Source organism: Pleurodeles waltl, chromosome 1_1 (assembly GCF_031143425.1).
Source record: "Pleurodeles waltl isolate 20211129_DDA chromosome 1_1, aPleWal1.hap1.20221129, whole genome shotgun sequence".
NCBI lineage: Eukaryota > Metazoa > Chordata > Amphibia > Caudata > Salamandridae > Pleurodeles > Pleurodeles waltl.
Genome location: NC_090436.1, coordinates 178,031,739 through 178,048,263, shown reverse-complemented (window position 1 = coordinate 178,048,263; position 16,525 = coordinate 178,031,739). Strand labels below are relative to the sequence as shown.

The window sequence follows — 16,525 nt, the reverse complement described above, 5'->3', positions numbered from 1 at the left end:
AGAAAATGCATCCCTAACCTTTTTGGTGGGATCTCAAAATTCCTGACTAGTGGTACTTTTCTTGAGGAGTTCGGGTAAGGAACCTGCTATGTCTGAATAGCTGGGAGTAAATCTCAATTATGCAAGCACCCTATCTGCTTGGTATGAAGAAAAGGGGCCTCGGTTATAGCCCATACCTTTTCTTCTTTGATTCCATTCCCAAGTACATACCCTAGATATTTTACCTTTCCATTTCTTGCTCTGGATTTGTTTGCATTTATATGTAGGTGTGCTCCCATCAACTTCTGTAGGACAGCCCTGCAATGGACCAGATGTTCTTCCCAGGTATGGCTAATGATGACAATGTCATCCAGATATACTGAGGAATATGATTGGTGGTTTTCGAGGCCCTCATTCATTAAGTGCTGGAACGTAGCGGGAGCCCCATGTAGTCCAAAAGGGAGGACTGTGAAATGGAATAAACCAGAGGGAGTAAAGAAAGCAGTCTAAAGGGTACTTTCCAGTTCCCCTTCATAAGATCCAGGGTGGTGATATATCTGGCTTCCCCCAAACTCTCAATTAGTTTGTGTATTCTGGGAAGAGGATATGGTTTCATCTTAGAGACCTATTCACTGCCCTAAAGTCAATATAGAACGTAAGGGTGCCATCCAGTTTTGGCACTAACACCACAGGGGATGACCAATTGCTTTTGGGAAGGTGTAATCACACCCATACATAACATTTGTTCCACCTCTTTTTGTTTGGCTTCCCATCATGCTGCCGGGACCCTGTGTGGCCAAGTGTGTTTTCTCCTGTGTATCCAACAATAGAGAGTAAAATGGTTTTAGAGCATCTAGCCGATCTGCTCTCCGTTCTATGGATAGGGTATTGTTTATGACCAAATGTTCTAGAGTACAAGTGTGGTGTTCTGCTGGTTGAGGGATATGTACCTTCTTAGGAAGAGGTCCCAGCCATTTTTTAAGTAGATTAATGTGATAACTTTGTTCTGTGTCGGGCTATATATGCAACCGATATGTGACTTTCACTATTGTAGACACTATCTGAAAGGGTCCCTGCCATTCAGACTTTATCTTTTTAGCTGATATATGAAGGAGGACTAGAACCCATTCTCCAACCTGATAGCTACACAATTTCTTTACTTTATCGTATGTAGCTTTCCGTCTTTTTTTATTCTTCTCCATATTAATATGGGCAAACTCCAGGAGCTTGCCTATTCAAGTACGTAATTCTTGGGTGTTCTCTAGTAGCCACCCTGTTTCGTCTCCATCCTTCTCCCGGACTTCCTTAGTCATTTCTAACAGGCTATGGGTTTTTTGCTCATACAGCAGCTCGAACAATGAACATCCCAAACTACTCTGTACTTGTCCCCTAATAACAAAAAGGTCCAAAGTCAACAGCTGGTCCCAATTCCTCCCTTCTCCTGTCAGAATCTTTTTCAGGGTAAGCTTCAAGGAACCATTGTATCATTCCACAAGGCATTCGGTTTGGGGGTGGTCACAGAGGCTTTGATGTGGCTTATGTTTAACTGTTTCCACACTTGTTCCATCAGTTAGGACATGAGTTGTTGTCTCTTGATCAGTGAGTATCTCTGTGGGAAAACCAACTCTTGAAAAGACCTCTATCAGGATTGTAGCAATATTCTTAGTATTAGGGGGGCCTCAATGGGATGGCCTCAGGATATCGGGTCGTGTAGCCTACCATGACTAAAACGTACTGCTTGCCTTTACTGGATTTGGGAAGGGGATTAATGAGATCCATGCTTATTTGTTCGAGTAGCTTCCCAATAATGAGAAGGGACTGCAGGGGCACAGCAGGTGGCTGTTAGGGATTCCTCTTCAGGTACACCTCACATTCTTGGCAATGTTTCTTTATGGCTGGCAGAAAGCCAGGCCAATAAAAATGGTGCAAGATGGACCGACTGGTCTTTAATGCCCCTGTGTGTCCTGCCAATAAATGAAAGTGAGCAAAAAAAGAGGATTTGGTACCTGGACTCACAAGGGACGAACAGTTGAGGGGTGTCTGCTTCTCTACCCACCATGTACAACACTCCTTCAGTGATTACAAATTGGGGATAGGAGGGACGGAGACTGTTTCCATGCAGTTTGGCACCTTGCTAGGCATGTTGGAGAGTGGCATCATTCTTTTTGTGTGTGTTTGAAGTTTCTGTCCATCTCCCAGGATACAAGGGTTAACAGTGCATCCTTCGTGATTGTGTTTCGCGGTGACCTCTTCAGTGGTTCTTCAATTGTTAAGGATGCCATAAACATGTCTAAGAATTCTGGATTATCTGTACTGAGTATTATCTTTTCAGGAAGGTAATGCAAAACTACTACAGTGACTTCTAGGACCTGTCCCTAACTGGTCTTTTTACCTGAAGGTGGGCGATGGGATAGGATTTGACATCCCCATCTACACATCGAATGTCTACAACCTGCCCCGGGAGAACTTGGGATGGCCAGACTAGATCCCCTTGTACTACTGATTGTCTGCACACTGAATCAAGCAAAGCTATAACCTTTATATCATTGGTCCATACATTTAGGAAGAAACAAGTGCCCATTTCCTGGGTATACAAGATGCAGCAAGGCAGGTAGTTCATCTCCATTAGTTCCTTTCCTCATTTGTTTTTGATACAAATGTGTCCCCAAGCCCCACACTCAACTCATTGGGGGCCTTTGGGAGAAGGAGTGTCAAGTTTTGGCATACAGCTTCTTGTGTTCTTATATGGGATTTTGTTGGGTTTTCTCTCTGTCTTCCCAGTCCCTGAATGGGAAATGGTGCGGTTACCCGTCTCTATCTCCCAGGACTAACCCCTTGGATGTGTTCGGATAAAGGTAGTTCCCATTTCAACTGCTTGTTCCACTGTGAAATCAGAGTGTTGCTTAAGCCAACTCTGGATGGATAGGGGTAGAGCTAGGTACTGTTCCAGGCAGACGTGATTAATAATTTCCTCCTTATTACTTTCCTGTGGTCTCAACCGCTTGTCTGTGGTCACCTTCAATTTGAAGAAAACAGATTTGGGTGTGTCTCCTGGAGAACCCCTCTCCTTCTGGAACTTTACTCAATATGTTTCCTCATCAGTACCTAGATGGTCCAGTATAATATTTTTGATTTCATGATAGGGGAGTATTCCCAAGGGTGCTTGCAAGCTACTTGGGCCTCCCTGGTCATGAGTGGTGCAAGAAAGAAGGCCCATTTCTCTTTAGGCCATACACAAGCCTTGGCTACTGTCTCAAAGTTCAGTAGAAATTCATCGGGGTCTTCTCCTATAACAAACCCCTGTAGAGACACATTGGAAATCTCCATAGAGGTTCTTCTTCCTGCCAAACTAGGGGTGAATTGAAACTGGTCTTCCAACACCTTATGAAGGATCTTGTGCAGTGCTATGTATGCATCTCTAAATACTTCTTGGTCAGCTTTAGCTGAGGACATTAGTCGTTCGAGAGCCCATTCCACCTTGTTTTGTCCATGTATAAGCTGTTGTATTACCAGAACAATTGTGTATCAATTGAGGGTTGCCTGCATTCTCCACGATGTATTGGTGTGTGCTGGATAATTAATGCCAACTACGTCTCTGTTTTTTAAAGGCTTTAATGTGTAATAATAAAAGTTATTTGTAAGGCTGCTCATGTCCTCTTCTCTTCTCTTTTCTTCTTTCTTTTCCTCCTTTAGGTGTTTTGAGGCCGAGCCTGTCCCTGGAGCTGTCCGCACCTCTCGGTATAATGGCAAGAGCCACAGTTAAGTGTTTTATACCTTTAAGTACTTCTTATTGATTAGTCGTGGGTCTCTCCATTTATTAGTGGGGATAGACCAAAGATGTTTCCTCACCCGTTGTTTCCATGTGCCACCATCACTGAGGAACCATGTCAAAGAAAGAGTCATATAGGAAAAGAAAATAAGCGCCACTTTTGCAAAGGTCATTACCCACACCCTAGCAAACACATGTGAAAGAAACAAAGAAGCAGCAGTTTTAAATATTTAGTAGTGTCCAATAGATCCCACTAGGTATGACCCAGAGACCTTCAGAGTCTCCTACGTATTCCCCAGCCTAACCCTGACTCCGTTCCCTCCTGCCTCCCGGCCTGCAAGAAGAAATTAACGTGTACCTGGCTAAGCCACACTCCTCTTGGAGGGGGGCGGGGCGGTGCATCCTGCTGGTGGCCTCATGGCTTTTGAGATCCACCAGGATGCTCCTTAACTGACACAGTATCTCTGTCTTATCGAGTCTCAGGTTTCTCCCTTAATGGCGCGGTCTCCAACCACCGCTCATCGGCTCCTTCCGTCGCAGAATGGATTTCTTCTTGGCATGACCATCACGGCTCTCCTCACGTCCCTACTTCATTCTCCCCAGGCGTCTTTGTTATCGAAGTTCCACCGTCTCCGGCTTCATCTCCCCCTTAAAGGGACAATTTACCGCTCCTTCTCCGATAGGTCCCTCCCATTTCCAGTCAGGGGAAACGGAGGTCGTAGTATTTCTAGATGGCACAGACAGATATGCCTGATCTTGTCTCTATAGAGGCTCCTCCTCTGCCTGAAAATAAGAAACATGCTCACACAGCATTTCGGATGCTTATGCTCTTATTATCCATAGCATTTCTCCACTGTTTTCTTCCTGACTATCCTCGTCCCTGGGGTTGCCCTAACACTCATATACCATTTTGGAAAACGTCCGTGGCTGAGGATATTCTAAAATTCAGTCTAATGTAATGGCACAGGCATTGGAGTGTAGAGATAGTTGTGATGTACCTACTCTTGTGGTCGAGAGCCAGTTAATCATAGATTGAGTTGAGGTCGATTTTTTAAAACCATCTGGCTAATGTAAAATCGTATATGACATTGTGCATCGTGGGTATGATGTAGTGTTCTTGCCTGATTGCTTGATTGGGAAGCTTCATGTCAATGCAGATTCTTACTGCTCCTGGCTGCTTGGGAACATTCACTATTGGGGAGACCTATGGTTTAGGGCATGTGTCATTCTCTATTACTGCAAATTGTTTGAGATGTGTGAGTTCATCTTCCACATGGGGACGGAGATGGAAGGGGATGCATCGGTGCCGTAGTACAACTGGTTTGTCGGAGTCATTGATATGCAGGGTGACTATGTAGTTTTTCAGGCATCCCAGCCCGTTGGACCCATGGTTGAACTCATGGAGAATGTGATTGAGCTGGTGATTGAGTACTTGCGTGGCAAACACCTCCAGTCCTAGAAGTTCCGCAGTTCTGCAGCTGATCAGTGTGTCACCGCCCTCATAGTGACATATAATTTAGTGTTTGTCTTATGACTCTTGTGGCAGACTGTGGCAGTGAAGGTCCTTGCAATAGGAAGTGGGGGTAGTCCTCCCATAGGTGAAGAACCTTTTGTTGGTGACCCTTAAAGGTGGCTTTTCTTTCAGAGAATTGTATGTGTCCCATGCCATCACATTAACTGAGGATCCTGTATCAATGAGAGCGTGATGGATTGTACAGTTATTTGTACTCTGCATTTGGGTGAGGCTGATATCGTTGTTTTTTATGACTAGTGTACAAGAGGAAAAAGACAGCTTTATCGCTATCGTCGACGATGAAGTGGTGCAGTTTGAAGGGTAGTGAGTTATGCCGGTGGTGTCGGCTCAGACCATTTGGATGGGGGTTTGGGAAGGTGTTTGCGTGGTATCCTGTCACCCTCTAGCACTACTGCGGCAAACTCATATAAAGTGGTTGTTCTTTCTGCATTTGAAGCATGTTTTTCCCTGTGCCAGTTACTGGGCTGAAGGGTGTGGCTCACAACCACAGTAATCACAGGCTGACACATTGGAGGCAGCTTTTGCAGAGTGTTTACCTGGACGTGCCTTGAGCATGAGGTCTAAAGTCTCTGTTTTGATTTTCGGCTCAGATGTGGCAGGTGACGTGATTTTGATATTTGCCAAGGCCTCTTTCATATGTTCCCCTTTCCTGTGTGACAATTTGTCTAGTATATCTTCCAGTTTCATGCCACGCTCTCTCAGGATGAGCTGCATGATCACACTGGATTTACACCCTTGGATGATCTGGACCCTGACCTCTTTGTGGGGATTATCAACTGTGTAAGTGCTTGCCATTTTGTGCAACGGCGCGTAGAATCCATCAATAGATTTGACGTCTTTTTGTCGTGCTTGGAGCAGTTTGAAGCACTCAAAGTCCGGGTTTCTTTGTGAGTCACATTGCTCACTGACCACTGCCACTGCTGCAAAATAGTCATCTTCATCACCTGTGTTAGGGAGGTTCTCAAATAGTTTGGATATTTCCTCACCTGCTGGATAGCAGGAGTGAACTTTTGACTACTGGGTCGGTCACATGGTTGGCTCAGAGGTCGTCTGTAAATCTGTTGAGCCAGGTCTTCCATCTCACAGCTGCCATTGCCAGGTTGGCCAGTTCGCTGAAAGGCAGGAGTACATTTGATGCTGGGTGGGGTGGTAAGCCAGCTGTGCATGATGCAACTGCAGGAGCGCCTCCCTCATCGGCAGCCTCTACCCTGGCTGGGTGCTGGTTGGGCTGGTCTTGTGACATTACAGGCAGATGAACCTAGTAGGAAGAGTGTCTAGAGCGTGGAAAGCAGTGCGGCAGGCCGGGTTAGTGCATGCCTGTTAGGGGGCGAAAGAAACTGCTCCACATGATGTACTGTCACTGAGCGGGGCTCAACCACATACCAAGGCCTGGCAGGAAGAGCCCGCAGACTGGAGATGCTGCATGACAAAAACGGGGTTCACTACTCTGGTTCGACAACTAGGTAATGTAAAGAGTTGGCTGATGGGTACAAGGGTGGCCAAGGAGAGGTTAATGTGGTCCCTTGTTGCGTCCCCAGACGGGGCTGCAGGAGAACTTGTGGGCCAAGTGAAAGCAGGAAGCAGTGTGTCATCTTGGGGGCTGTGTAATCTTACAGGTCTACGTGCTGGGCTCTCGAACAGCAAACAGAGTTAGGCACCGCAGCAGGGGTGAGTGTCAGGCATGCTGTTACTGGCGTGCGCTGCCACTCTGGAGGACAGGGTGGTACCAGCGGAAGCAAGCCGGTCCCTCGCAATGATGATAACAGCAAATAGCGTGTGCAGGATCACGCCGTGGGCCAATCCTCATCGCCAAGGTGGTGTTGAGTGATACCAGGTGAGCGGACCTCTAAGATATGAGGGCACTGCGGGCATGGAAATCAGAACAAACCCTACACAGGAGTCAGATGCTATAGACCCTGCCTTGAGCGTCAGATGGTGGACTGACTGCGACATATGTCCCATCAATGCAACCAGTGACATGTGGGAATTGGGCTAACTGATAAAAATTTAATTTTGGGAGCTACAAGTCCTGTGGGGTGTTGGGAAATTTGATGGGCTCATTGATTTTAGATAACATTGCATTCAGGAGTGCATGGAAGAAGCATGAGAGCGCACTTTCGGACACACCTCCAGCTGCTGCTAATACCCCCTGATAGCTTCCTGGGGCTAAGAGGTGCAAGGAGCATAACACCTGCACATGAGTGGGTATGGCATTGGTTCTGTGAGAGTGTCACTGCAGTTGTGGTGTTAAATCTCCGATTAGGTTTAGTTTCATGGCAGAATTCAACCTATACTTATCATATATCTCCTCCTCTGTTTGGTCAAACAAAGTAATGCGCACTGTGAAAATGTTCTCCTGTCTCCTCCTCCCTCTCCCGAACCCTGCCAGAATCCTTATCCTCCTCGCCATGACGTAGAGTGTGGCCATTGTTGAAAAGGGCTGATGCACTCTGGGCCTCTTTCTATAGGTTGCACCTGATTACCACCCGATTTGAGTTGGTGGTAAATTGCACATGCAGAATCCCCATTTTGCGACCAATCGTAATTTGTGAATGGTTCAAACATTTAATTTGTGATTCCCTATTTGCAAATCACAATTTGGGATTGGCAGAATTGATTCATAATTTTAGGGAATCGCTATTTTAGTAATTCCTCAAAATTGCACTGCAAATGCCTTTCATACATTCTGTGTGGCTATTTTGCATTCTCAAATGGTGGAATTTTGCGATTCGCACCATATGTGAATGCAAAATAGTTTGATAATCTAGCCCTAGAAACCCTTGCTGCCGTAATTGCAGTCGCAAACCATTCCTCTGTTACTAATTGCCTGATTGAAGCTGTAACTGATTAGCAGCTACAGTAGATCATGATCCAAGGTACTTTTGCCTTCTCTCTCTATAGTTTTCGAAAATGGAAATGTTTTTTTTTTAAAGCAGCCCTGTTCCTGTGAGGAGCTCAGAGCTCGGAGCTGCTAAAAATAATTAGTTTTCCTTTTTGGAATGCAGTCACAGGGATGGTAGTTTGCTGTCCCTTGCAGGCCTAATTAAAGAATATTAATTAGCAGGTCGTTCTGTGATCTCCCCCCTCCATTCCTTATTCTGTGAGCCAACCTATTAGTACACAGGTAGGTTCAAATAATAAAATACTGGTCACAAAAAGTCGATGCACAATTTGGGACCGCTTTTTGGCGACTGACCATTTTGTACGTACATCTGGCCCCAGGTCCCATGATCGTACACAGCTATAGAACAATGATGTTACTGTTAGCATTCTAAAGTGTGCCACAACTGTTTTATTGTTTTTTTTCCAGATAGAGTGCAGCACAGCTCTACCTCCTTAAGTGAAAATGGAGAAGTGCCTGTAGAGTGCATCCGCAAAAGTTTTCAAAATTCTTAGTAGTGAACACTGAGCAGCCTATTTGATAAGATCACAGGAAGTGTTCATGCAGCTTTCGATACCTTACCACAGAAATTAACATCAGTAAACTAAAATCCTCAACTCCATTGTAAAATTCATAAAATGACAAAAAGACCTCAGAATCACTCATATAGGCACATGGCCTACACTCTTATGGGATGTATAATGTTTGCAGAGTTACTTATGAACTATATCAGCCCCGAGAATTGGATGAGAAACCTCTGTATTGTGCAAAGTGACTCTTCCATCAGCTGGAAAGCCTATTGTAAGATCCCGTCTGGCATGAAGGATTCCTGCATTCTCTTCTGCTGTTAGGAACTGTTGTGCACATAACAGCGCCAACCAATGGAGGACAGGTTTTAGCCCTCATCACAAGATGTGAGATTTGTTATAGTGTGAGGGAGCACTCAGCCTTGTCTCTTCTCTTTTGCAGTGAGTGTTTATTGAGGTTTCTGTGCTGGTAGGAAGCAGAATGGGTATGCACATGGAGGAAAGTGGCTGTGTATGGATGTTAAGAGAATGTTCTAGCAGGGGTTGGCCATTCAGTCAGACATTGAAAGACCAAGGGAACTATCAAGCAGGCCAGACGTGTGGTACTGGACGAGAGGCAGAGGGTGGCTGAATTCTCAATGAGCATCCTAACCTGAGATCTCCTTTGTTTTGTTAAATTATATTCATTTGATTGGTTCCCAACCATACAATCAAAACACATTTCACATTTCAACTCCCTCCTCCGCCTGCCCTCCCCCACATTGAGAAGGAGCTATATAGAGTTTTTCCTCTTCTGAGGTAAGCAAGCAATGTATAACAACAGTACAATCATCTCTGCATTATCAGTGTACTTATCCATCACATTCTATTATCAGTGGCATTACATATAATCATCCTTCCTTTGTCCCACCAATTTGTGTTCCTGCTTCCACTTCCATTTCCTGCTGTAATAGACTCTCTGCCCTGTCCTACACCATCCTACCTCCCTGTCTCACGCCAGTAGAAGTTAGTCTGTGTCTCAACCCGCATTCGGCATGTATCCACTTCTCAAATTCCCATAGCCACTGTTTGTGTGTTGGCAAACAAACTGTTATCCAACATAAGGCTACGCAGTTCTTTGCCACAGCTACACCTAGTTTTAGTATTTTTTCCGTATGTTTATTATGTTAAGCCCGCTTTACCATGTCTAGTAGGCATAGTTGGATCGTTGGCCTCAGCGTGAGCTCAGTTAGTTCCTCAAGCACCTTTATGACTTCCTCCCAGTATCCCCGCACCCCCGGACATAACCACCACATGTAGCTATATGTGCCCACTGATATCTTGCATTTGGCACAGTATTCAGACTTAGGCCCTCATTATGACAGTGGTGTTAAAAGCTGCTTACCGCCGTGCAGAAGACCACCACCACACCGCCGCGGCCGCGGAATTCCGCCACAGCTATTATGACCCACAGTTCCGAATCCGCCAAAATTCAGACACCCACACAAGTCCGCCGCACCAAAGGTCAGTGATAAACTAGCGAAAACAAAACCTCCACCGTCACGCCAACAGAAATACGCCCACACTATCACGATACACCAATCCACGCAGCAGTCTTTCAACCGCGGTATTCCATTGGCGGTACACACTGCTGCGCTCAAAATACACACACTCTTACAAAACACAGCCACATTGGACAATTCCAAATACACACACCTGATACACATACACACACCACTCCCACACACCCAATACACTATAAAACACACACCCACATTACCCACAAACCCTTGCGATAACAAATCACGAACGAAAGCCAGAGAGCGACACCACCATCAACAACACTAGCATCCACAGGCACACAACACCATCACCCACATAACTTCCACGCACCTCACACAACACCCCACTACATATCAGCACACTTATCACCCCACACATCACATACACCACCCCATGGCACGGCAAAGACACCCCAGGTTCTCGGAGGAGGAGCTCAGGGTCATGGTGGAGGAAATCGTCCGGGTAGAACCACAGCTATTCGGATCACAGGTGCAGCACACCTCCATTGCAAGGAAGATGAAGCTATGGCGAAGAATAGTGGACAGGGTCAACGCAGTGGGACAGCGCCCAAGAAATTGGGAGGATATCAGGAAGAGGTGGAACGACCTACAGGGGAAGGTGCGTTCCATGGTCTCCAGACACCACCTGGCGGTTCAGCGGACCCCCACCTCCTCCCCCACAACTAACAACTTGGGAGGAGCAGGTCTTGGCGATTCAGCATCTTGAGGGACTCGCAGGAGTAGGTGGAGGAATGGCCTCTGGTAAGTCAAACCTTTAACTACTTCATCCCCCACCCACCTACATGCTATCACCTACCCCCACCCTCGCCCTCACCCCCATCATTCCTACTCCTCACAAATGTCCCACTATCACAAACCACACATCCCAACACCAAGCCCTGCATGCAACACCAAAGCATGGACAGCCATCACTAAAGCATGCCCACTGCACATACCCATACACCCCCCTAAACCATCATCACACAAGGTCCCACACAGGAATGCTAGCACTGGGGTACACGGTCACCCACCCATTGCACACCTTGACACAGACAGATGCAATAATCATGCTTTTATACCCCTGCAGGACCCCTACCCAACGTCACCGGACAGGAGGGTCCACACATGTCCACACCACCAACACAAGAGGCCCACAGTGATGACAGCACTTCTGTCCAACTGGATCTAGATGACCAGCCCGGCCCATCGGGGACCTCGGGACAGTCGTTCCCCACACCCAGTCACAGGCCACTACAGAGCTTCCCCCCTCTGGAAACATCAGCACAGCGCCCACCCAGTGGGCCCATACCTCCGTCCCCAGGACACGTCAATCAGCAGTGTGTCCACCACTACAGGGAACCCAGGCTAACCCACCACCCCAACAACAACAGGGACCTGGGGGCAGTGGTAGTGGGCACACGGTCCAGGGGACGGAGGCCCAGGAACACAGGGGAACTGGGAGGGATGTTGTGCAACAGGGGGCGGACAGGCCCAGGGAACCCACTCTCCACGAGGCCCTCTCCTCCATCATGGGAGCTTACCACCACTCCCAGGAAACGATGGCAACGGTACTAGCCAAGTTTCAGGAGACCCAGCGCCTGCAGGAGGAACAGTATATGGGCTTCAGGGATGAACTCAGAACCATCAATTCCACCCTGGGCACCATCGTAGGGGTGCTGAAGGAAGTACTCAACACCAGGAGGGACACGGTGGCACAACAAGGGGCCCCTGACATTAGCCTGGATGATGAACTGCCCACCACCTCCGCCGGCGCTAATGGACAGGAGGCACCGCCACAGGACCACCACACCAGCACCCCACCCCCTGCAGAAGGAGAACCGCCTCGCAAACGGTTCCTGAGATCCAGGAACAAGACAGAGATCGATGCCAAGACCCCCGCCAAGAAATGAGACCAGCCTGATTGTCATCCTACTGTCCCACTTTGTCACCCTGTCCATCCTTAAACTGCCCCATCTCCACTTCCTATGCCAATTTGGGCAATGCACCTGTGAGACTAATAGACTGGACTCCCTTAAGCACAAAACAATCTGGAGTCTGTCTGTTATTTCGGAATACTGTATTAGAAATAATTGTGGCAAAAAGCTCTTTCATTTGTAATGTCAACATACCTATGTCACACAGCTCTAGTCCATGAGGAATCAAAGCAGATGTCACACTGTGGGACCCAGATCTGTGAAATCATAAGGGAAAGTGACAACTCAGTGACCATACACTGGGTGAAAAAGACAGACAGTAGAAAGGTAGTAGTGTATAAGTACATGTAGTAGGCAGGTTTGTATTCTTACCTGTGTTTCACTGGAAATATTCCTGGATCACTGAGTCCCTGTTGTCCATGTCTTCTTCCTCTGCTTCCTCGTCTTCACTGTCCACAGGCTCCACAGCTGCAACAACACCGCCATCTGGACCATCCTCCTGCAGAAAGGGCACCTGTCGTCGCAAAGCCAAGTTGTGAAGCATACAGCAGGCCACGATGATCTGGCACACCTTCTTTGGTGAGTAGAATAGAGATCCACCTGTCAAATGGAGGCACCTGAACATCACCTTCAGGAGGCCGAAGGTGCGTTCGATCACCCTCCTAGTTCACCCATGTGCCTCATTGTAGCGTTCCTCTGCCCTTGTCCTGGGATTCCTCACAGGGGTCAGTAGCCATGACAGGTTGGGGTAACCAGAGTCATTTACAAATGTTGAGGGACAACTGTTAGACACACACTAACCTGGAGGGATATCCCCAGATAACCATTCCCACTGACTAGCTTCCAGTTGCTCACCTAATAGCCACACACGGTGCCTCTGGAGTTGACCCATCACATAAGGGATGCTGCTATTCCGCAGGATGTAAGCTTCATGCACTGAGCCAGGGAACATGGCATTCCCATAGGAGATATACTGGTCTGCCAAACATACCATCTGTACATTCATCGAATGATAACTCTTCCGGTTTCTGTACACCTGTTCACTCCTGTTGGGGGGGGCCAAAGCCACATGTGTCCCATCAGTGGTACCTTTGATGTTGGGGATATGTCCCAGGGCATAGAAATCACCTTTCACTGTAGGCAAATCCTCCACCTGAGGGAAAACGATGTAGCTCCGCATGTGTTTCAGTAGGGCAGACAACACTCTGGACAACACGTTGGAAAACATAGGCTGGGACATCCCTGATGCTATGGCCACTGTTGTTTGAAATGACCCACTTGCAAGAAAATGGAGCACTGACAACATCTGCACTTGAGGGGGGATTCCTGTGGGATGGCAGATAGCTGACATCAGGTCTGGCTCCAGCTGGGTTCACAGTTCCTGGATTGTGGCACGGTCAAGCCTGTATGTGATTATCACGTGTCTTTCCTCCATTGTCGACAGGTCCACCAACGGTCAGTACACCAGAGGATGCCGCCATCTCCTCACATGTCCCAGCGGACGGTGCCTATGAAGGGCAACAGCGAGCACAGAGTCAAACAACTCAGAGGTACGTACCCACAGCTTACACAGAACACCATTCATACTCAAAAAGTGGCCTGTATGTGTGACGCAGTTGAAAATGAAGCCATGTGGGCCCCTGAAATAGCGGCTGCCTGACCTCCAAAGTGGGACAATGGGATGTGAGGTAACTGCGCTGGCGTTGTACACCGTTGCGGTAGGCAGTCAAAGACCGCGGCGCAATGCTGCATTGGTTAACATTGGACCCTATGGGTCCCAGGAGCCAATGATGATGTACGCCGGCGGTGACGGTATGCACCGCCGCGGACGTGACCGCCATTATCTATCTGTTCAATCACTCGATACCTGATCTTCGACAGGAGAGGACCTACACTGCAAGTGCTGCTGTGACCTCGGTCTGAAAGACAATGGCTCGAGTGTCTGGGGAAAGGGCCCCTGCCTTCACATCGGAGGAGTTGGAGAAACTGGTGGATGGGGTCCTTCCCCAGTACACGCTACTCTACGGTCCTCCAAACAAACAGGTAAGTACACTTGGAGCATGATGTATGGGCTATGCCTGTGTGGAGAGGGGTGGATGTAAGAAGGAAGGGGGGAGAGTGTGGTGTGCATGAAACAACGGTGAGTGCATGTGTCACATGGCAAGGGTAGGGATGGGGGCCAATCACTTTGACGGTGCAGTTGGTAATAACTTTCTCTTCCCCCTGTACAAATCATGTAGGTCAGCGCCCACCAGAAAAAACATATTTGGCGTGCCATCGCCAAGGACGTCCGGACCCTGGGGGTCTACCACAGACGGAGCACCCACTGCCGGAAAAGATGGGAGGACATTCGCCGCTGGAGCAAGAAGACGGCAGGGGCTCAGCTGGGGATGGCCTCCCAATATGGGAGGGGTGCCCGTCGCACCATGACCCCGCTGATGTTCAGGATCCTGGCGGTGGCGTACCTGGAGTTGGATGGGCGCTTGAGGGCATCACAGCAGCCACAAGGGGGTGAGTACACTCGCATTCTGCTGACTGCACGCAGTGGAGGGGTCTGGGTGAGGGAGGTGGGCTGTGGGTTTTCCTAGGCCAGGGCGAGTTCCGTAGGCAACGTCCCTCCGTAAGGCAGGCCATGTGGCACCCCACCTCTGTAGAGTGACACCTACACCTAGTCATGCCCCTGTGTCATCTATGTGTGCAGATGTCGTCCATAGCCTTGTAGGCCATTTCCCAGGAATTGAACAGTGGAGCCCAAGAGCGCGGCATAGTGCAGGGGGCTTCTGTGTCTGTCGTGTCTGCCAACGGTAGCGGTAATGCATGCACTCATCATGTCTTTCTCCTGTTGTCGTCCCCCTTTTTGTGGTCTCCCTGTTGTTGTGTGCATTAGCATCACCAGGCGGAGGAGCAGTGCCACCGGAGCAGGAGGAAGCTGCATCCCACATGGCCATAGAGGGCCACACTACGGACTCGGAGTTCACCAGTGGGACGGAGGGCGAGGGGAGCTCCGCGGCGGGGACAGGAGCTGACACCAGTGGCACAGACTCGTCCTCTGTTGGGAGCTCCCTTGTGGTGGTGGCAACATCTGTGCCCCCCCATCTACAGGTACAGCCGCCAACCCCCCTTCCAGCACCGCCCTCCCAGCAGCCCCTGTAGGAAAGTACCATCTTCCCTGGCATGTTACCCCCATTTTTCACTGTATATATGTTGTTTTAGTTGTATGTGTCACTGGGACCCTGCCAGCCAGGGCCCCAGTGCTCATAAGTGTGCCCTGAATGTGTTACCTGTGTTATAACTAACTGTCTCACTGAGGCTCTGCTATCCAGAACCTCAGTGGTTATGCTCTCTCATTTCTTTCCAAATTGTCACTAGCAGGCTAGTGACCAATTTCACCAATTTACATTGGCATACAGGAACACCCTTATAATTCCCTAGTATATGGTACTGAGGTACCCAGGGTATTGGGGTTCCAGGAGATCCCTATGGGCTGCAACATTTCTTTTGCCACCCATAGGGAGCTCTAACAATTCTTACACAGGCCTGCCACTGCAGCCTGAGTGAAATAACGTCCACGGTATTTCGCAGCCATTTACCACTGCACTTAAGTAACTTATAAGTCACCTATATGTCTAGCCTTTACCTGGTAAAGGTTAGGTGCAAAGTTACTTAGTGTGTGGGCACCCTGGCACTAGCCAAGGTGCCCCCACATAGTTCAGGGCAAATTCCCCTGACTTTGTGAGTGCGGGGACACCATTACACGCGTGCACTACACATAGGTCACTACCTATGTGTAGCTTCACAATGGTAACTCCGAATATGGCCATGTAACATGTCTAAGATCATGGAATTGCCCCCTCTATGCCATCCTGGCATTGTTGGCACAATCCCATGATCCCACGGGTCTCTAGCACAGACCCGGGTACTGCCAAACTGCCTTTTCAGGGGTTTCACTGCAGCTGCTGCTGCTGCCAACCCCTCAGACAGGTTTCTGCCCTCCTGGGGTCCAGCCAGGCTTGGCCCAGGAAGGCAGAACAAAGGACTTCCTCAGAGAGAGGGTGTTACACCCTCTCCCTTTGGAAAAAGGTGTTAAGGCAGGGGAGGAGTAGCCTCCCCCAGCCTCTGGAAATGCTTTCATGGGCACAGATGGTGCCCATTTCTGCATAAGCCAGTCTACACCGGTTCAGGGACCCCTCAGCCCTGCTCTGGCGCAAAACTGGACAAAGGAAAGGGGAGTGACCACTCCCCTGACCTGCACCTCCCCTGGGAGGTGCCCAGAGCTCCTCCAGTGTGCTCCAGACCTCTGCCATCTTGGAAACAGAGGTGCTGCTGGCACACTGGACTGCTCTGAGTGGCCAGGGCCAGC

At 48.6% G+C, this 16,525-nt stretch overlaps 1 long non-coding RNA gene across 2 annotated transcripts in view; it reads left to right on the top strand.

Moving 5' to 3' along the window:
* LOC138282520 (uncharacterized) overlaps positions 1–16,525 on the top strand; it is a 90,444-nt gene that overhangs the window by 18,806 nt on the left and 55,113 nt on the right. Inside the window, exon 2 of one of the 2 annotated variants that reach the window (XR_011200963.1) lies at positions 3,673–3,737. This is a non-coding gene — a long non-coding RNA (uncharacterized lncRNA). Of the gene's footprint in view, positions 1–3,672; positions 3,738–16,525 lie in introns of those variants that run through there. The other variant, XR_011200964.1, reaches the window with a different exon arrangement.